This window comes from Papaver somniferum, chromosome 7 (genome assembly GCF_003573695.1).
Source record: "Papaver somniferum cultivar HN1 chromosome 7, ASM357369v1, whole genome shotgun sequence".
Lineage (NCBI taxonomy): Eukaryota > Viridiplantae > Streptophyta > Magnoliopsida > Ranunculales > Papaveraceae > Papaver > Papaver somniferum.
In genome coordinates, this window is record NC_039364.1 from 116,465,375 (window position 1) to 116,473,092 (window position 7,718).

Here is a 7,718-nt window from a genome sequence, read left to right on the forward strand (position 1 = left end):
GGAGATACATGAGTGAACTTTGTAGCAAGAAGAAGTTTTCTCACTCCACGTACAGATGAGGAAGACAACTGGTTAGTAATAATATATTCCAGTCGACATGTACGATCGAGGGAAAAGTTTGTCGTTTAGTTATTGATCCTGGAAGTTGCGAGAATATTATTGACGAAGAGGTCGTGAAACGGTTTAGGCTGGAAACCAAGGCACATCCGCATCCATATAAACTTTCTTGGCTTAAGAAAGGGAATGAGGTGAAAGTAAACAAACGTTGCTTGGTTTCTTTTTCTATTGGTAACTAATATAAAGATAAAATATGGTGTGACATTACTAGTATGGATGCTTGTCACTTGTTGTTGGGTCGACCATGGGAGTTTGACAGGAAAACTAGTCATGACGGGAATAAAAATACCTACAGCTTTGTTACTAAGCTAACATTGATTGCAAACCCTAATTTGAAAAGTATATAAAGGAGAATTTTTCTAGCAACTGGGAAACCTAATCCCCATACCTCTTGTGTGCTACTAGTTGTTTTAAGCTAGAGTCGATTCTCCATTAACCTTAGGTTTCTTCTCGAGACCCTGTAAGTTAATGACTTGAAGACTTCATTGGGATTGTGAAGACAGACCCAACTATTTTCTTTGCAGTTGTGTGATATGATCTTGCTTTTTCTATTGTACGAGTAAAACTGTAAGATTGGCTTAACATTGATATCTCTGATGGGAAAGATCAAAAGAAGTGATGCAGATGAGCAGGCTATAGCCTATCTGGAGGCTAAAAATCCAAGTGTCGTAATTTAGATCCTTAGGGGTCCATTTCGATGGGAAACAAGCCAAAGAACAGGACAAGGAATCTTTGATTTCCTTGGTCTTCAGAATTTAGCCAAATTCCATCGTTTAGGGCATCAAACATACGTTTTTTCTATTTTAGGAAAGTTTTTATTTTGTTAATAACTCTTTCGTTAGGAGTCTGTTTGGGCCGCCGTTTGAGGCGAATTGTTTTATTTTATGAGTACTTTCATTATTTTAGGTCGACCAAAATTTGCCAAAAATAGCAAATTAGGGTCTGAGTCGGTTTAGGGGGTTTTTTCATCCTTTCTTGACTAGCAAGTTAGGGTTTTTCCCCAAGTCTATAAAAGAGTCCATCATAAATTGTTTAGGCCAACTTTTTTTTGGAATATATATCTTCTTTATCAAACTTTGTTCAAGTTTAATCGATTTTTATCTAAAGTTGGGAAACCGAAGTCTAGATATTAATCAACGTTCATAGTCGATATTCCTAGGAATATTTGAAGTCTGAACAACACTTCTCTTTTCTCTAGTTTCTCTAATATCCGCTGCATCACTTGGATAGAGCACCATCTATTCCTTACTACTGAGTCAACTGCATTACACTATTTTATTCACAATTCACATATTTTTAGAAGTAAAATAATAAATTATTAATATAGTACTAACTAGTGCCTTGGAAGATCATAAATGTTTTTTTGGTGCAATTTTTTTTTGATTAAAATCCCAATTCATAATCTTAGAAGCAATTCTAGCTAGCTCTTACAATTAAATTTGTATTAAAAGAACTGAGATCAATATTTATTTTTTAAAATACTAGTCGGTAATATATGATTTTATCATGTTCGTGCCTTTAATCTGGACGAAACATGAAATATCAGCGATACATATATATGAATATCTGATAATATCGCATTATTGGTCGTATCGGACCGATCTGCTGATAATATTGGCAAGGATGTTTGGGGATGTTAGGTTATCAGGTGAAACTAGTTTATTTGATTGGTCGGAATTATGAATTCACGAAATTAGGTAATTGGAGATAATGCTCCTAACCTAGAAAAAATTAGGGTTTTTTCAATATATATACCACACCAGCATAAAAGATAGATTGATATATTAGAGGAAGAAAATGAGTTCCAATAAGAGGATTAAAACAACTCCAAGGATAGTAATGGCTGTACCTACAAAGCTAAGGATCACCATAACTATTGATGGCGTGTGTAAGGTTCCTGGCATGCCCCTGTTAGCTGAAGTTCAAGCTCACGTTGACAATCTTACTCTTCTTGCTTCTGCTTCTGTTGAAATGGATGGTGTCCATGCTCCCATTCCTTCGAATGAGCCTGTTGGTGAAACTGTGTCTGGCGCACCATAAATACCCAGGGAGACACATCTAGAGCAAAAGGTACTTGAAGTTCCAGCACAACCTGCTAATGCTGCAACACGAGTACCAGATCCAGATGCGATGATTTTAGTTGAGCAGATAATCAAAGAAAGTTTTGAATAATGTGGTTTTTGTTTTTAGAAATTGTTTATTTTGATTAATTATTTTTTTAAATATTGAGGATGTTGGTATTATTTTGCTTGGTTTAGTTTTATAAAAATATTGGTTCTTTAAATTATATGCTTGATATTTGTTTGTTAATCAGTCATTTGTAATTAACTCGTTGAGTCAACACAATTCAGTTCTCAGAATACATTCTAGATTAGAATTAGATGTGTATATGCCTCCACCAGCACCAAGTAGTTTTGTGGGTCAGTGGAATCATGTAGGTTTCACTGGACTCAATCTTGAGTCAAGTTATTACGGCTTTGACAGATGATCTACTGCTTGTTATACCTTTTGTTAATAAACTTAGACTCAGTTATAGTGTTTGGGTGTAGGATATTGTTACCATTAGTGAATCAAGATTGTAGTATGTTTTGAGAAGCAGTTTCTGCACTTTAGATGAAAAGCGTCTAGAATTAGGATTAGTACCTTACCTTGTACCAGGATTCTAGTTCTGGATAGAATTCAAATAATGCTTTAGTAAATTCATAGATCATATAATACATTTCAACATACACAGTTTAACATACCATTGTTCCTTCCATTAGAAATCACAAAGACATCTCCAGCATGCCAAATGTAACCCACTATATTCGAATCAACACAAAAAGAAACCGTAATTGCAATTCCATTAACCAGATTTATAAATACTAGTCAAACCCACCATATTTACAAAAAGACCCTAATTCCTAAGTAGTTCCATTACAATCAAACCCATTCACAAGATTCACATCAAAACATGACCCAAAAACCTAGTCTGTAATTCCCTCAAACTTCTGATAGATTAACTATTCATACCAGGAAAAACTAGACTGTTACCCTACCCCCCTGCAAACACACACCTTAATTACAAACAAACTAAAACTGTTACCCCCTGCAAAACACCATTAAACCTTAAAACTTTTAACACCTTAAAATTGTTAGCAGTTACCATCTGCATAACAGTATTAAAAAAAGCCCACTTGTTCCAAAAAAAGAAAAATATCCGAATAACAACATAACCACAAGAAAACATCTATCAGCAGATTCAACAATATGAGGAAAATCAGCAATGAGAAAAATGATCAGCAAACACCTACAAGATTTCTTTGAATTTTCACGAAGAAGCTCTTAGTCCGATTTCACAAAATCGAAGTTTTCCCATCGAAATCTTGTTGATGTTCCAGGGATGATTATTCAGAATCATCACCGTTGTTTTCATTGCTCTGCTGACTGCTGTCGTCGTCGTTGTCGATGCCCATCTCATGATCACTGTAATCATTGCTATATTGACTGCCTGTTTCAGTTGCACTTCCATAACCTTCATCACCTGCATCTTCACTTACTTCATCATCTTCATTCTCTTCCTCCAAATCTCCAACCTCAACTGGTTCACCATTCTCATCAACACCATCAATTGTTTCTCCATCAGAATCAACATTCAATCTCTCATTCATGGTTCTTGCAAAAAGACTAGGGATTGCTTTTTCTGCTAAGAACCTTTCATACCATGCATCCTCAATCTTCTTTTCCCTCTTCCTCCTTTGTTTCCCTGTCTCAGAATTTCTTTCATGATCATCACTTCTCTCAAAATCATTCTATTTCTCTTCAGAATCACTTGAGGTTGTACTGCGGGTCTTTCTCCAAACAAATCTGCTTCTTCTCCCCTCATCTCTCTCCTCTCTTTCTCTGGCTTTCCTCACATCTCTTGCAATTCTCTTCCTCTTCCATTGTTCATACAGTGGAGCATTTTCCTGACGAAGTCTTTCGAACTCAATCAGACGATTTCTCTCGTCAATCTCTTGCTGCACAAAATCCATCAAATTCTCCAACTCTCTAGTAGAGAGAGTCTTGGAAACTTTCTTGGCGAACTTAAAAGGTGCAGAAGGCTGATTATCTCCGTTAGCATTGTTTCCTCCTAGATCACCCATTATCTCTAATCTATGTTTTCTTTTCTTAATTTCCTTGCCTAATTTAGGATGATTTTGTGTGTTTTGGAAATGCTCTGTTTAATTTCCTTTTATAGAGAAGATGACATTAATAGTCATTTAAGGCATTTGGTGGAACGTCTAGTCCCTTAACAATTCACGCCTATTCAAAGGCATGCGCAACAAGTCCTAAACCCATCATAATAACTCCTGCACACCAACATTGCTAATGGGAGTGTACCAAATTAGCGGGTGGTGGGTTCAAAAAGCATACGAGAAAACTGGTTTTTCCTTGGGGCTGGTACGCCCCCCACTAATTTGGTACACCCTCATTAGCCTAATTGCAGACTCTTTCGATGGTCAATATCTAATAAATCCGCCATTAAGGGGTTGATAGACAGTTCAACCAAGCACTAATTATCATATTTGATTTTTTGGTAGATACTGCAGCGCCATCACCTGTTGAGGGACATGATGTGTCGTTGGTGTACTGCATCTATAATGGCAATGTTCACACCTGAAATGGCTTAACATTGATGAGATTTGTTAGGTGTACAAAAATGGTCAAACATAGTTAGGTGTACAAAAAATGGTCAAACATAAGGTCAAATACCAAATAAAATCAGCACAATGGTCAAACATAAGGTCAAATACCAAATAAAATCAGCACACTTGTGTATATTTGGCATAATTATTTGATTTGATAATTAGTTAACAGATGGGCCATATCTTGAACTGCAGCATGGTTTGGTTCAGGCATCATGCCATATCTCAATACCCTGGTCCCTGAGTCCTCACCAAAAACAAAATAGGTCAAGCAAAATCAAATCAGCACTGTGCCACATAATGCCTAAATTTTAAAGAAAAATAAAAAAGGTCTAAAGAGTTTCGAACCTCCAACCTCAAACTTAAAATAACTAAAGTGAACCACTGTGCCTCACTAACGTTTCTGAAATTTGATTTCCCTTCAAGATATTTTCTATTTTTGTTGTTTTTGTTGTTGTTGTTGTTGTTACCTCTTAACATCTAAACTGGAGTACTTGTTATTGTACTCGCTAATTCCTTTGTTACTAGTGCCTTGGATATATAGTAGTATCTTTTCTTTACTACTTTAGTCAACTACATTGCACTATTTTACTCCCAATTCACATATTCTTAAAAGCAAACTAATAAATTATTACGAAGTAATATAGTACTAGCTAGTGCCTTGGAAGATCATAAATGCTTTTTTGTGCAATTTTTTTTTGATTAAAATCCCAATTCATATTCTTAGAAGCAATTCTAGCTAGCTCTTACATTTAAATTTGTATTAAAAGAATCAATCGGTATTTATTTTTTGAAATACTGGCCGATAATATAGGATTTTATCATGTTTATGCCTTTATTCTGGACGAAACATGAAATATCAGTGATACATAAATATGAATATCCGATAATATCGTATTATTGGTCGTATCGGACCGATCAGCCGATAATATTGGCAAGGATGTTTGGGAATCTTAGGTTGTCAGGTGTAACTAGTTTATTTGATTGGTCGGCATTATGAATTCACGAAAGACTATGATTGGCTTCGTCGACAAGACTCGATATCCAAGTTTTTTTTTACCAATGTCACTCTTGGACATGGCTTATTCAGCTAAACCATTTTTTATTTCGATGTTACGATCATAAAGAGTATAGTTCATCCAAAATTAAGTTTCCGAGAGTATTTACACCAAGATAAATTGATTGATGGTTTTCCATTTTTTCCGATGTCACTCTTGAACGAGCTTGTAAAATCTAAGTTTCATCCAAAATCTAAGTTTCCGGAGATCACCGAGATAAATTGAATTAATTTTCTATTTTTTTCTGATGTCATGGACGAGCTTATAAACCAATTTATATTTCGATGTCACAATCTTAGCAAGTACAATTTATCGCCCAAATCTAAGTTTACCGGGGAATATCTCCACCAAGATAAATTGATTGATGGTAATTTTCAATTTTTACCGATGTTACTCTTGGACAAGCTTATAAACCCCGGATTTTTATTTCGATGTCAAGATATCTTAGCAATTATATTTCATCCAAATCTAAGTTTCAGGAGATCACCGAGATAAATTGATTTAATTTTCTATTTTTACCGATTTCACTCATGGACGAGCTTGTAAACCAATTTATATTTCGATGTCACGATTTATGGTAATTTTCAATTTTTACTGATGTCACTCTTGGACGAGCTTCTAAACCAATTTTTATTTATTTCGATGTCACGATCTTAGCAAGAATTTTTCGTCCAAATCTAAGTTTCCGGGGAGTATTTCCACCGAGACAAATTGCTTAATGTTAATTTTCCATTTTTACCGATGTCACTCTTGGACGAGCTTGTAAACCAATTTATATTTCTTCCAAGTTAAATTCCTTGATGTTAATTTTCCACCCAATTTTTTTATTTTATATTATACTGTATTTATTTATTTTCCAAAGCTATACTTGTTCACTAGCCAAGTTATCATGCTTGTACGTGGCTAAGCTGGAGGTTGAATCGTAATGTGAAAACGTGTGTCACGGTATAAAACACGAGCAAGGGAGACTAGGAGAGTACTACAACTCGGATTTTTCTTTTCCAAGTCTCTCTCTAAACTGAATCTAGGGTTTCAGTATCAAAAACTGAAAGTTTTAGTATCAAACCAGAGAAAATGACTTTTATAGTAGTAACTTCCTTCCGATTTATTCTTCTTGATGATGAAGACAACGAGATTGTTGGTTATTTTGGTTGCAAGGTTGCTTCTTGTTTTGGGGATGAAGAGGATGATGATTATGATACTGTTGACGATGAAGAAGAGGAGGACGATGAAGAGGATGATGAGTATGATTCTGAGGATGATGATGATGATGATGAGTATGATTCTGAGGATGATGACGATGATGATTTAGATGATCCAGAACACTTCTTTTGGTTTGGGCCAGCGCTTGAGGATGAAGATGAAGACGATTATGTTGATGATGATTGGCCATACAAAGATGTGGTTACGATTGTTGACAGCAACAGTGAAGAAGAAGGGGATTCTAAATGATCTAGTCCTCTGTTTTCATGGTTCTGCTATGCAAAAATGGTATTGAATCACATCTCGATCCATCATCTTTTGTTTAGTTGTGTCTTTTTTTTGTGTGTGTGTGTGTGTGTGTGTGTGTTATTAGTGTATCTTATGTTTTTTTTTTAGATGTTTAATTAGTCTGTTTGTAAAGCTGCTTGTAAGTTTACTTTTTGTGAATGTTTAATATTTAAGGATGCAATATTTTGTTTAGATTCCAAGTGCATATGTTGTTTAATTTATGTCCATTGTTCATCTGTTGGAGTATCAATCTCTTGATGAAACAGAATGAACTAGTAATGTGTTTAAGGGGGCTTGGCTTAGAGATTTGGATCTGAAGAGTTAGGGTTAACCATGATTTTGTTGTGGCTTTGCTGTTAAAGTGATAGGATCATGAATATGATAG